General features: G+C 40.8%; 1 protein-coding gene across 4 annotated transcripts in view; it reads left to right on the top strand.

The window, feature by feature from the left end:
• FAM219A (family with sequence similarity 219 member A) overlaps positions 1–14,236 on the top strand; it is a 99,988-nt gene that overhangs the window by 36,287 nt on the left and 49,465 nt on the right. The window contains exon 2 of one of the 4 annotated variants that reach the window (XR_011966533.1): positions 14,159–14,232. The exons of the other annotated variants lie outside the window; for them this stretch is intronic. The gene's annotated coding sequence lies outside the window, so the exon portion shown is untranslated. Of the gene's footprint in view, positions 1–14,158; positions 14,233–14,236 lie in introns of those variants that run through there. 4 annotated transcript variants of the gene reach the window in all.

Here is a 14,236-nt window from a genome sequence, read left to right as displayed (position 1 = left end):
CTGCCCGTTTGTCATGTCTTATAACACAATAGTATTCCATTACATTCATATACCACAACTTGTTCAACCATTCCCCAGTTAATGGGCATCCCCTCAATTTCCAGTTCTTGACCACCACAAAAAGGGCTGCTATGACTTTTTGTTTATGTGGTCCTTTTCCCATTTTTAAGATTTCTTTGGCATACAGCCTTAGAAGCAGTATTGCTGGGTCAAAAGATATACACATTTAATTTTTTTATGAGCCACTTAATAACAGCAAATCTATTACAAAGTAGATGAAAATAGCTGTCTCGGTTCAACCAAATGACTCCAGTGAGCTCTGACTGGCTTTTTTTTTTCTTGTAAACTAATTTATTTGTTGTCAGTTTTCAATAATCACTTCCATAAATTTTAAATTTTCTCCCCCTCCCTCTTTCCTCCTTCCCCAAGACGACATGCAATCTTATATGGGTTTTACACATACGTTCTTATTAAACACATTTTCACATTAGTCATGTTGCATAGAAGAATTAAAACAAATGGGAGAAATCATAAGAAAAAGACATAACAAAAGAGAAAATAGTCTGCTTCATTCTGCATCCCGACTCTATAGTTCTTTCTCTGGATGTGGATGGTATTTTGCATTGAATTCTTTGGAACTGTTTTAGGTCCTTGCATTGCTATGAAGGGATAAGTCTATTAGAAATAGTCCTCGCACACTGTAGCTGTTACTGTGTATAATGTTCTGGTTCTACTCATTTCACTCAGTATCAGTTCATATGTCTTTCCAGGTTTTTCTGAAGTCTGCATGTTCATCATTTTTTAAAAAATTAATTTGTTTGGTTTCCGTTTTTTATAATTCCATAAGTCTTAGATTTTTCTCCCCTTCCCCCCCACCTCCCTCCCTACGACAGCATGCAATCCTATATGAGTTCTCCACGTACATTCTTATTAACCACATTTTCACATTAGTAATGTTGCACAGAAGAATCAAAATGAATGGGAGAAACCATGAGAAAAAGCAAAATAAAACATAACGTAAGAGAAAATATTCTGCTTCATTCTGCGTTTCGATCCCATAGTTCTCTGGATGTGGATGGCATTTTGCCTCAAGAGTCCTTTGGGAATGTTTTGGGAAAGTCTGCCTGTTTGTCATTTCTTATAGCATAATAGTATTCCATTACATTCATATACCACAGCTTGTTTATCCATTCCCCAGTTGATGGGCATCCCCTCAATTTCCAATTCTTGGCCACCACAAAAAAAAGCTGCTATAAATATTTTTGTACATTGTAGGTCCTTTCCCCATTTTTATGATCTCTTTGGGATACAGCCCTAGAAATAGTATTGCTGGGTCAAAGGGTATGCACACATAGTTCCAAATTGCTCTCCAGAATGGTTGAATCAGTTCACAGCTCCACCAATAATGAGTTAGTGTTCCAACTCGCCCACATCTTCTCCAACGTTTATCATCTTCCTGTTTTGTCAAGTTTGCCAATCTGATAAGTGTGATGTGGTACCTCAGAGTGGTTTTGATTTGCATCTCTCTAATCAATAGTGATTTAGAGCATTTTTTCATATGACTATGGATAACTTTAATTTCTTCCTCTGAAAACTGTCTGTTCATATCCTTTGACCATTTATCAAATGGAGAATGACTTGTATTCTTGTAACTTTGACTCGGTTCTCTATATATTTTAGAAATGAGTACTTTATTGGACCCTAATTGTAAAAATTCTTTCCCAATTTTCTGCTTCCCTCCTAATCTTGGTTTTATTTTGTTTGTGCAATACCTTTTCAATTTAATGTAATCAAATTATCCATTTTTCATTTCATAATATTCTCTCTCTCTTGTTTGGTCATAAATTCCTCCATTCTCCATAAATCTGGCAAATACACTATTCCTTGTTCCCCTAATTTGTTTATGGTATCAGCCTTATCATGCACCCATTTGGACTTCATTCTGTTATATGGTGTCGGGCATTGGTCTATGCCCAGTTTTTGCCACACTGTTTTCCAGTTTTCCCAGCAGTTTTTGTCAGACAGTTTTTATCCCAGAAGCTGGGGTCCTTGGGTTTATCAAACAGCAGAAGACTGCTCTAATCATTGACTGTTGTGTCTTGTGTACCTAATCTATTCTACTGATTTACCCCTCTGTTTCTTAGCTGGTACAAATGATACTTTTGAATTAAAAAGTCCTGAAACTAAACACCTCAAACCCTTTAGCTGTTGCTGGGGTGAGTGTGGGTGTCCCTAGAGCTTTGAGATCATTCTCTTGTCATTCAAATGACAGTAATGACTTCTAGGGGGTTATGAGGGTAACTGGGCAAGAGTTCAAATAGCTCCATATAGTCAAGTTCATGCCCAATACCAAAGAAATAATATGACATTGTGTCTTTGACTATTAAAAATGCTACAGTATTATTTTCTCTAGGAAGGGCTAGTGGGTGGCTTCCAAAACTGGTATAAAAAAATTTTTTTTCATTTTAATCATAACTTTCTTTTAATAAATTGCTGTGTCTTGGACAATAGATTTATTCATCAAAATCTCTGTCTCTTTATCTCTTTGGTATTTGCATGCCATCCTTCTCATGACTCACTCATATTCTATTTTTGTTTCTAAGAAGTTGGCTCCTGCTGTATTCTTGTTATGATATTACATCAGGAAAAAAAAGTAGCGTGGGTTTTACACTTACCACGTGTGTAAGGATTATAGGATCATAGATACATAGATGGAAGTGATCTTAGAAATTATTGAGTCTGGCTCCTTTAGTTTACATATGAGGAAACTGGGGCCCAGGGAGGTTACATTACCTGTCCAAGGTCATACAGGTAGTAAGGGTCAGAGCAGGATTTAAACTCGAGTCCTCTGGCTCTAGAGCCAGCACTCTTTCTTACTACTACTAGTTAGTAGGTTTTACCCAATAATTCCTATTACCTATAGGAATAAATTTGTGTGGGGGTGTGTGTACATGTATGTATATGTATGTATATGCATACATATGTACATATACAAGAGAAATTATGTAGGGAATAGGAATGTGCATATTCCTGTTCATGTGTGTGTAAAATATATACTATATACGTTCCTGTTATCTACACAAGTAGTCCATATAGTATATATACACATACTGTCTAAAATTTTTGGTCTGTACATTTGCTTCGGCAGATCAGATGCTACAGAAAATCTTACTCCTTAAAAAGATATCAGTGGATGTCTAGTTAGATAGATTATTGAAGATACAGTCTCCTAAAGAATAATAACTACACAGAAAGATTTGATTTTCCAGGCACACGCTGAAAAATAAAATATTTAAACCTTCCTGTGGCTATAGCTGCCTACCAGTGTCTGAGTTCAAACCCTGCTTTACCCTTCCCCACTTGAACTCTGATGATGAAAGTTCCTCCACAAATACTGTGGATTGGTGATGTTTATTCCCTACAATGGATAATACATCCTTAAAATTCACATAGTAGAAAGAATCAGAGAAACCGTCATCTCTTGAAGGGCCAATTAAAGATCTGAGCTTTCGCTTTGACAGAGAAAACCCCATCTAGTTCTTTGAATTTTATTTCTCCACTAACTTCTCTTTTGCATTATAGTTTAGTAAAGCCAAGCTTGGATGTTTTTGTTTTTTAAAGAGAAGTGATGTGGTTTAGGAAAAAGACAGGGAGTCAGAAGACCTGAATTTGAATCTGAGCTCCACTATTACTTAGCTGGGTAGCCTTGGGTACCTTAGTTCCCCTTTCTTAGCCTTGGTTTTATCTATAAAGTGAGGGAACTGGCCTAGAACTGGAAAAGAAATTCAGATGATATCCACGTTCTAAAAAGATAGAACTGGAGTAAACTGAATGGATATAATAGGGATGTTGTAGGCATTATTGTGCTTCCTAGTGATTGGGCTTTTTTCCCCTCTTCTTTCCCATTTAATAGTCTTTCATCTTTCTCTACCCCCTCATCATCTCAGCTTTCCTAAACTTTCTCTCCAGCTTTCTAATTCTTGTATTTGTGCCACTTGCAGTCTTTGGAACCTTTCAGACTGATCCTGTGTCCCTCTTGGCCTTCTTTACAAAACTTTCTCTCCCTGAGTGGTAGCGACATGACTGCTTCTTCCTATCACTCATTTTTGTACCCCTTCCAAACATCCACAAAGGGGATCAAGGCTTAAATGGGGATGGTATGGATGCATATTCTGGACCAAGGTTCTTGGTATTACTCTTGGTTTGTGGTATCAGAACCTGTGTCCTTGTATGTCTTGCTGTGTATCTGTCTTAATTATTACCTACTTTTCATCATAAGTTTCCAGAGAGCTAGAGCTCCATCCTTTATTTTGCTGTGTTTCATGTCCAAGTTTTGTAGAGAATTGTAAGATTGAAGCTAGAATGGGACCTTCACAATTATCTAATTGACCTATCTAATTTTTAAGATACAGAAACTGCATCCCAGAAAGGGGAAGTTCCTAAGATTTGACAGCTGTGAAGTAGCAGCCACACAGAATTAAGCCCAGACCTTCTGACTAAATCCAGTGCGCTTTCCATACTAACTTTCTGAAGTCTTATATGTTAGTGATGAGAAGGAAAGGAGTTAACCATCATTTTATACATGCATGCATACATACACACATATCTGCAGCATGGAGAGAAGGAAGAACTCTTTAGGTGTACATGAGAGACTGATGAGCTCCCATTAGCAGTACCTGGTTCTTGATTCTAGATACAGAAATAGAAAATCCTCATAAAGGCTGAATACGACATCACTGTGGTAAGCAACTTTCTTGGAGGGAAAAGCCATCCTTTGCCAGTGTCATCTTAAAAAGAGAAGCAAAGTCGGAGGAGAGGAGTTATGTTATTAACTTATTTCTGAGGACTTGGTGGGCATGACCCCCAAATGGATCTGCTTATTCAGGGCTTATCCTCAACAAAATTGTGAAACGGCTAGAGATTTTTTCATATGCTGCTCACTATTTTCCACATCCCAGATCTTTCTCTGCCTTTGAACTCCATTAACACTTTGTCCTGTATTTTGTCAGCTTAAGTCCTTGCTCTAGGCTAGCTGTGTGACATAATAGGTTAATAAGTTTATTTCATAACTAGTTTATACTAGTATAAGGTGACCTTGGGCACTAAAAAGCCATGCAGGTATAAGACCTACCAACAAAATCTGTCTGTTCTCCAAAGCCCAGTAGGTCAGCTCCTTGATCATGAATCCTTTTGCTTTGGAAATTTATGAAACAGAGCAATAGAGTTGACTAGCTAAAATCTTATAACGCAATGTCTTCTTCCAGTTAAAATTCATGCCCCCAGAACACCCTTAAGAAATTGCTCTGAATATAAATTTTAGTCACAGTGGCAGGTCAAGAGAAGAGATATTTGGGGACAGAGGGGTTTTTTAGAACTTCCCAAATCATACTTCATAACTTGACTACCAACACCACCTAAGGCTGATATTCACCACTCTTCTTATACTAGGTCGCTAGGAAGCAAGTTAAATTTGAGCTGAGCTTCATCAGGGCAGAATTGAAGCATCTCTTTATCCCTCCCCCAGACCTCTTCCATTTCCCTTCTCCTAAACTTAATCCTGTCAGGAGAATCTAACTTTTCTCCGTGGAAATGGAGAGAGCTAGAGGGACAACACCCTATTCCTCTAATTTAGATAGATTATCTGTGTGGAAACTAATTCTCTAGAGGGAACTCCATCCAGAAAACAGGTTGTCAACATTCAGTAAGATAGACAAAGGACCCAGGACAGCTGTTCCTCAGGTGAAACCACAGAAATGGTGCTGGGAGCATGACTGTGCTTTCCAATGGAGAGTGTTACAGGGAATGTGGTATACTGAGGGACAGTCTAGGTCTCAGTTAAATTAAGGTGGTGGAAAGAGCATTGACTGAAATGTTTGATGATGTAGGGAAGTTTAAGTGCAGGGCAAGCAAAGGTAACGCTGGAATAAAATAAATATGAAAACCCTAACCCTACCAGTGTCAATGGCTTTATCAGATATTTCTGTCCTGACAGGAAGAGCTAAGGATAAAATGAGAGAAGAAAGTTTCTCTCTGATCATCTTCATGGTTTTGTCAGAGTTTAGTTTGGGGCTGAGTTTGTTCTGTTTGTAAGTCTGGCCCTTACAAGAAAGGACCTACTATTTCTGAGGTATTTGGCCATTTTTTCCCCAGTTTGATCTACTGCTTGCTATCAGCCTTTCCTGTCCAACTGCCTATGTGCAGGTGCTTTAGCAGATAAACTTCAGCCGTCTCCTACTGGCCCCAGTGGTGCTAGAAAGGATAATCCAACAGAAAACCAAGAAACAGGGCTGGTGCTACATGTGTCTTCTCCATGGATTGTATGTGTTTCCCTGAAGCAGCTCAGTGACCACTGCACAGCAATGTAATCAGAGTGATTAAATCTGCAACATTCATGAGCACAAGTATCCAAGAGGAAGTGAAGCAGATGCTTCTAGCTTGAAGAAATCACTGGGAATGAAAAATGCCCTGAGGAAACCTGATAGGAATCAGAGTTTAGGAAACTGAGTAGAGATTAGCAAGATTATTAATAAACACTCTGAAGAGACAGAAACTGAAACTCACCATGAGCAACTTCCTTATGTCCTTAAAAAAAAGTTTCAGAATGACCTAAACAATGACAACCACAAGTCTCTTTCTCTACTGCAATGCAGCTGTTTCCAGAGTGAGGCACAAAAAGCACTGAACATAAAGCAGAAAACCACTCCAATCAGGGGAAGAGAGAAAAAACCATGTATTCCTTCGATACTGTGCTTGGGGAATGTACTGGGCATGAGCTTCCGAAAGAAGTTGTTTAGGGGTTTGCCTGTTGCCTTTCTGCCTTCAGTGGACCAAAGTATTGTAAAATCAAGGAATTTTAAAATTGGATGAGACTTGTCTGATCCTCGTGTTTTACAGATGAGGAAGTTATGTACAGGAAGGGAGATGGACTTGATCAAAGTCATTTAAACTGTTAATGGTAGAATCAGGACTACTATCTCTGCCACTTGACACCCATTCATTACACCATGGTGCCCCTATATTTAGAGCAAATTGTAACTGCTGGCTTCTGCCTTACTATAATGTATTCTGGTTTATCACTTTACTGCTTAATTACTTCTTTGTACAGCTGGGCTTATGTGTACTAAAATGACTGGACCTAAGCCTCAGAAGAAAGGGGGAGAAATCAGGAGAATGCCATAACTAGGGATCCCAGACTCACCTGAGCAATGGATCAAAAAGACTTGGCTTGAGCGTGTCTAAGGAGAAAGGAGAACAAGAGGAAGTGAGGGCATGATGGAGTTCCTATGGAATTGGGTTAACAAGGAGAAGTTAGAGAACAGTAGAGGCACATAGCAAATATAGAAGTCCTCCATAACCAGACAGAATGGTTCTTCTAGTGATCAGGAATGCTAAGAACCAAATCCTGAGAGTATGTTGCTGTGGATGCCTAACGATTGAAAAGACAGCCATATGTAAGGAATCCCAAAAGACTCTATTCTCAAGGTTATATAGTCTTCAAGAAACCATTGAGCGACCTCAAATGTAGACAGCATGAGCCAAAGCCAGTCTTTTCCACCTTCTGCCTTGATCTGTGCTGTCTCACAGCAGTATGGAAAACAAGCTTGATAGATAGGCAGCAAATAGATGTTAGTGAGCAAGAGAAAGCAAGACATGACATGAGGGAATCTGGCCTGGTCCAAGGTAGTAGATTCACACAGAGACTCATGGGTAATATTTGAAGTAGCCAGTATATTTTGTTCTTTTCCAGTGAGCTGGAGAAAAGAGCAACATCTTGAGTCCCTGCAGCATGGGCCCCAAAGTAGCCTGCTTTGGGGAAGATAGGGTTGACAGACCCTTGTTTTGAAGACTGATGAAGGCAAGGCACAGTCAAGGAAAGTTTCATCTGGCTTCTAGGTTAGGGACCCTGCTCTACGGTGGCATGGCAGGCACCATAATTATTAATGGCACACCTTTACGTAGTGCATCATAGTCTACTGAGGACTTGCCCACAACTCCCTAAGGCAGATAACATACACACTGCAATCTTTATTTTACAGATGAGAAAATGGAAGTTTGATTGAAGTGATTTGCCTAAAATCACAGTGGGCAAAGGTCACTGAATGAAGGATTAGCTTACCGAAGGAACCATGATACGTAGTAGGGCTTATTCCTGGTGGCCCAGGGCAAACTGAGTTGGGACCAGCTCTGTCTTGGCATAGGTGTACATATAGCTCTTGAAAGGGGATGTGGACCTATGTTTTCCATTCAGGATATGGATAAAGAAGGTTTTATTTTCTGTGGTGCTACCTTTCCCCAAATGCTGAGGAATCGACCCTTTGTCCTGGGAAATTGAGAGTGGGCATGACTAAGAAGCCAGGACAATATAGTTAGCAAAGGAATGTGTTATATAGATGTGTCAGTTAAGGCAATGTGGGCAAGAGGTTGATCCTCAATTTGCTTTAAGAAGAAGATAGTTCTACTCACATCAGGGGGCCTAGAGAGCATTCACCAAAGCCAGGTGAGGAGAAAATAGCAGGAAGGAAGGCAGTGGTGAATAGTGTCAGGTGCTGCAGGCAACTCCAAATGAAGAGGACTGAGTAGGGCCAGTGACACTGAGGTGACTTGGGAAGGTAGCAAGGTTTCCTCACACGTGTTGGTCCCCAGGAGTTAACCCCCTTTTTTTGGCTCCAAATAGACTAGTTAGTATTATCTTTACTCTCACAGAAACTGGGCTTTCTGTAAAGATCGCAGAATTCTATGCTGGAAGGTATTTCATAGGCCATGTGCTTCAGCCTTGGATTTAGTCACGATTACTGACATCCCCATAGTGCTTTTAGGCTTGCAAATTGCTTTACATTCATTATCTCATTGATCCTCATGACCATCCTATGAAGAAGTTACTTTTTGATGAGTTCACTTCTGTGATTTTATTGGTTTAGGCAGTTGTTGGTGAAAACATACCTTCACCCAGTGCAGATCTGCAGCTGTTCTACAATTTAGGCTTAGAGCATTGCCCGGGGCACCCAGAAGTCAAGTTCCCTGCTCAGGGTCACAAAACCAGAATGTGTCAGAGGTGGGACTTCAGCTAGGGTCTTCTGGACCCCAAGGTCTGCTTTCTATTTGCTGTCTCTCAGGAGACCACATTAATCTAGGAAAGCATCCTACTGATATCTCAGGTGGTCAGGCAACTTCTCTTTGAATACTTAGTACAGTGCATCTGGAGCCAGAGGACCTGAGTTCCAACATGACTCCTGGAGCTTACAGGTTGTTTGACCATCTAGACAGGTCACTTCGCCTCCTGGGGTCCAGTCTCCTCCTCTCTAAAATAATAAGTTGTCTGCAGTGACTTTAGGTCCCTCCCACCTCTAAATCTGTGATTTTCCTAGGAAACTTCCAGTTGTGAGATGCTGTTTCTTTGCTGAACAGCTCTTAACAGGTAAAATGGTTCAGTGGACGGAGTTCTTGGATGGAGTCAGAAAGACTCATCTTCCTGAGTTCAACTCTGGCCTCAGACACTTCCTAGCTATGTGACCCTGGGCAAGTCACTTAACCCTGTTTGCTTCAGTTTTTTCATCTATAAAATGAGCTGGAGAAGGAAATGACAAACCACTCCAGAACCTTTGTCCAAAAAGCCGCAAGTGGGATCATGAAGAGTCAGCCATGACTGAAAGCAAAATGACTCTTACACTTTTATTCAAGATCTTTTAATATCTCCCCTTTCTTTTCTGTTTCCATTGCTACCACCCTACTCTATTCTACATGCTAGCCCTTCAGCTGCATAAAGATAGCTGTCAAGTCTCTCCTCATATCCCCTCCTTTTTCTTTAATGTAAATATCCTTAATTCTTTCAACCTTGCTTTACGTATGATTTAAAATTCCTTTACTATCCTAGTCAACAGGACCCAGTCCAAAATTTCAATAGGGGACCTCTGGGTGGACAGAAAAAGAGAAAAGGGAAGAGGAATAAACGTTTATTAAGCACCGATTCTGTGTCAGGGACACATATTATCTCATTTGATTCTCATAATAACCCTGGAAAGTAGTTACTACTGTGATCTCCATTTTACAGATAAGGAAACTGAGACAGATGGAAGTGACTTTCACAGAGTCACTTAGCTAGTAAGCATTTGAGACTAGATTTGAACTCAGGTCTCCAGCTCTCTACCCCTCTGCCACAAGCTGCTCCTTCTTTCCAGAGAGGGAAAGAACAACTCAGAGTTTAAGATGCCAACAGACAACAGCAGAGATGATTTATCACACCATGGATTATGAGCTAGAAAGGACTTCAGAGGTCAGCTAGTCCAATCTCTTTATTTTACCAATTAAGAAACCAAGGCTTAGAGAGATTCTAATTTGTCCAGGGTCACAAAAGTAATAAATAGCAGAACAGGGAAGGCAAGCGACAAACCAAACCTGTAGAACTAGAAGTCAGACTTCTAGTTCGTCTGTGATCCATCTCACAACTGTTAGACAGTTGGAGGGTCCCCAGAAGGCAAGACAGGCCTAAGGGTGGTATGTGGTGCAGGCCTGAGGTAAGAAAGCAGTGGAGTAAGAGCAAGAAAGGTCTTTAGTCTTTACCAATTTTTCTTTCAGTCCGTATGTAAAGAGTTGTTAAAATTGGTTTTTCCTCTTTCAACTCAGGAAACCACTGTTTTAATGGTTAACACCATTTGAATCAGTAGCTGTAATTTCTCTCTAGTTCTTTTCTGAACCGCTCTGGATGTTATTCAATGGGAGGCCAGGGTTTGTCTTTCTCTAGGGATTGGGTGGTGGTGAGGGTGGCATGTGGTTTCTCTTAGGAGCAATGCCAGGGAAGCCAGTAGCTGCTGCTGGTGATCTCAGGAGCTCATTTCTCAGATTCTGACGCAGTCAGCTGTTTCCTCTCTCTGGGTCCATCTAATGACCTGGTTTCCTGTCTGGTTTGCCTTGTTTCCTGTCTGGTTTGTGAAGTATACAGTTAATCAGTTGTGGCTTCCCCTGGGCCTGATGTTATCTGCCTGCCTGTCTGCCCACCCAGTTATATCTGTATTTTTGAGGTTGCCCAAATGGATAGATGGATGCCAGAAAATCATTTGGTATGTCAAAAAATTGAGCTCGAGGGCTTGCAAGGCTTGCAGGTCCAGTTGGTCTCTGTTGTTAACATGGGAATAAAGCCAATAGCACAGTGTTCTGGCATTGCTTCCATTTGTTTCCTTTTCCTGATTTTACCCTCTACTGGAGCCATTTGGCTTGAAGTCTCTGGAGGCCTGAGATCTGGATCTTAACCTCCCTTATTGCTAGGCCCTGATTATTCTTGGCCCTGTCCTTATAGACAAGTAAGTCCTGTTCTCTGATTCACTTGTAGGCCTGGAAAGTCCCTTCATTGAAATGGTTTTGCAGCAGATCCTATCAGCTTCTTGTAGGATTTCAGAACTAGAGTGGGCTTTAATTGAGTTGTAAGTGGCTTCTAAATTATTGATATATCTTTTGTGCTTTCAAAACTTTATTAGAAGTTGTGAGCTAAAGAAAGACTCCAACTGGTTTGGCCTTGGCAAAGGAATAATCTCCTGGATAAACTGTTTTAGTCCATAGTTTGGTATAGACTTGCCTGAAGGTGGGAGAAAGGTACTAGACAATGTCTTATGACCTTACCATCACAAATATCAATGAAAAGAAAAGTTTCTAGAGAATAATGTGGTAGCTTCTTTCTTATCCTTGGTGAATTCTTAGATTCTTATATCTTCATTCTTGAGACTTGGTATAGGTGGTAATTTCAGGGTAAATTATCTGTTGATCCACCATCTATAAGCTGTTATCTCTGAACAGATGAGAAAATGAAAGTTTGCAGATGAAAGTTTGACCCCAAAGAAGAAGAGATGAGAAAGTGCAGAAGTGAAGGAAGTTCACATGCACTAAGATTCTGCTGTGTTGATTAGTTTTGCCAAACTGTTCCCCACCCACCACCTTTTCCTTCTTATTTAACTGATTTATTTAATTTTTTAAAGCAGGGATGGCTGCTCGCCTGGGAGAAAGGGGAAGAATATATTCAGAAATGAAGGTGATGTGTAAGAATAAAGACATAACATTTAAAAACATAATTAGATCAGTGAAATATGTGTTATTGATAATTCGATGCTCTGTCTAATGCTCTGTCTGTTTAACTGAAGGTTTCTTCTTCAAGGATTGTTAGCATGCTGGCCAAAATAGTCACTGACGAAGAAGCTGAAAGTTTGTTTGCAGGCTGTATATTTAGGGGGAGTTGTTGTTGGCTCGTTCTCCAAAAAGTTCTTTATGAGAACTCTTAAATGATCTTTCATTTGTTTGCAACATATGCAAACCTGAAAGGGGCTTTCCATCCTGAAAATGAAGCAGTCATTCAGAGCCCTGTTAGGCCTTGAAGAGAGCCTGTTCCCTGATCTTGCCATCCCTCATGTCATAGTTTTATGTAATCCATGCTTTGGGACTCCAGTTTTGCTTCCATCTTCATCCCTGCCAGGCTTATTTGGGATGCTAAAGGTCACTGCTCTGATGATAGGGAAGCAGTTTCCTCTGAGTGGTCTAATCTCTTGTTTGATGTTTATTCACTTCACTACCTCCCCATGCAGCCTTTAGTGCCTTCTGCCAACCTAGTCTCAATCCCCAAGCCCAGCCCCAGCCCACCAACAGGATTCAGGGGCTCTTGCTGGGATGAGCTGTGCAGTATCTGGCTTTATTTATTTTGGATGTAATCTTACTCTTTTTTTCATAAAGCTCCCTTGAGGATTGGGGAAGTCTGGAGGAAGGTGATAGTAACTGAAAGACATTAAGCTCGACCCTTGGATTTTATGGCGCCTCTGCAGATATCAGGGAAAGCTTGTCTGCTTTTCTTTCTTTCTAGCTCCACCCTCTTCCCCATTTCTTTTTTTATTTTCCCCTGAGGATTTTAATCCTGTAGCCCACAGAGCCTTGTATTAGAGAGTACTTTTCTTCCAGCAAGCTCAGAGCATTCTTAGGCCATTCTCTCCCTTGTCTTTCTCACAAACCCAGAAGAGAAAGGAAGGATGGAATGATCATTCTCTGTGTTCCAGTGAGGGGGGAAGGAGCTCATCTAGAAGTTCATACAACAAGCTAGACTTGTCAACCATATCTCCATGATATGTGCTATAGAAATATAAGCTGTCATTATTAGCATTAACAGTAACCACCATGCCTTTCCTTTGCTGCTGTGTCATAAGTCCAGAAGCACCAGGAGAGATTGGCTCTGTCACCTCCTGCTCCCCAGCCTTAGCCTCATGTAAACTCACCTTTGTCTCTTTACAAAAAGTCAAAAACCCAGACTGGGTTTGTTTGTGTTCTTAGAGTCCACTGAGGGAGAGAAGCCTCTGATTTGTTTCAGTAGTGCATGCTTGGCCTTTAATCACGGGGTTCAAAAAATACATATTGAATTGGCCTCAGTCAAAATATATAAACCCTGAGATTCTTCTGAATTTTATCCCTGTTGCTTTGCTACCTGACCTCCGACAGAAAGCCAACCTTTAAGGTGGCAGGGAGAAAGCTCAAGTTGTCTTTTTAGCCCCTTCTATAAGCATGGAGATTCTAGACCCAAGATGGACTTGCTCGACTTTTCAGCCTCAGTCAGATCCATCCCAGCAACAATGCTTGCCTCATTCCCTAAATACAGGTTCTCTGTCTTCTCATTATATTGACACATTCTAGCATAATGTTGGGAGTATTGCAACCATATCCAAGTCCAGGGTTCCCACTGGGCTCTACCACAGGGGCATGGACAGAAAAGATTTTCTAGAGGGCTACACGCAGATTTGCATTCAGCTGCCAGGGTGTGGGTGGCTGGCACACCTGTCCTAACTGAACCGTCTATCTATTTAAACAGTTTTGGAGTTTAAATTATGTTGTTGCTCCCACCAAGGCGAGTTATTTTTTCCACCTCTTCTCAGTTTCTTCTCATATGCCCAATGTTTTTTGATCCAGTATTTTATTAGAGGAGGGGGGTGGCATCCAGAGTCAAGGAAAGGGGATGGAGGCTGTCAGGACTCACAATCTTGGCCTAGATTGCAGCCCTAAGGACATTTTATAGGAAAGAGTTCTCCATATGTCATGGGGTAGGGATAGGTGGAGAGAGTGCTGAGAGGGGAGAAATGAGGAAGTAACAGGCTTGAGACCCACTGAAAGGCTTCCTAAAAAAGGTTTCATTTGTCAGCAGACTCCAGAGATTTATCCAGTGGATTGGACCTTCGGAGAGACAGTACATGGTTCCCCCTGGCTCATAAGTTCAGGTTGG

Source organism: Notamacropus eugenii, chromosome 1, assembly GCF_028372415.1.
Source record: "Notamacropus eugenii isolate mMacEug1 chromosome 1, mMacEug1.pri_v2, whole genome shotgun sequence".
NCBI classification, from domain to species: domain Eukaryota; kingdom Metazoa; phylum Chordata; class Mammalia; order Diprotodontia; family Macropodidae; genus Notamacropus; species Notamacropus eugenii.
This window is presented reverse-complemented; position numbering and strand designations above follow the sequence as displayed.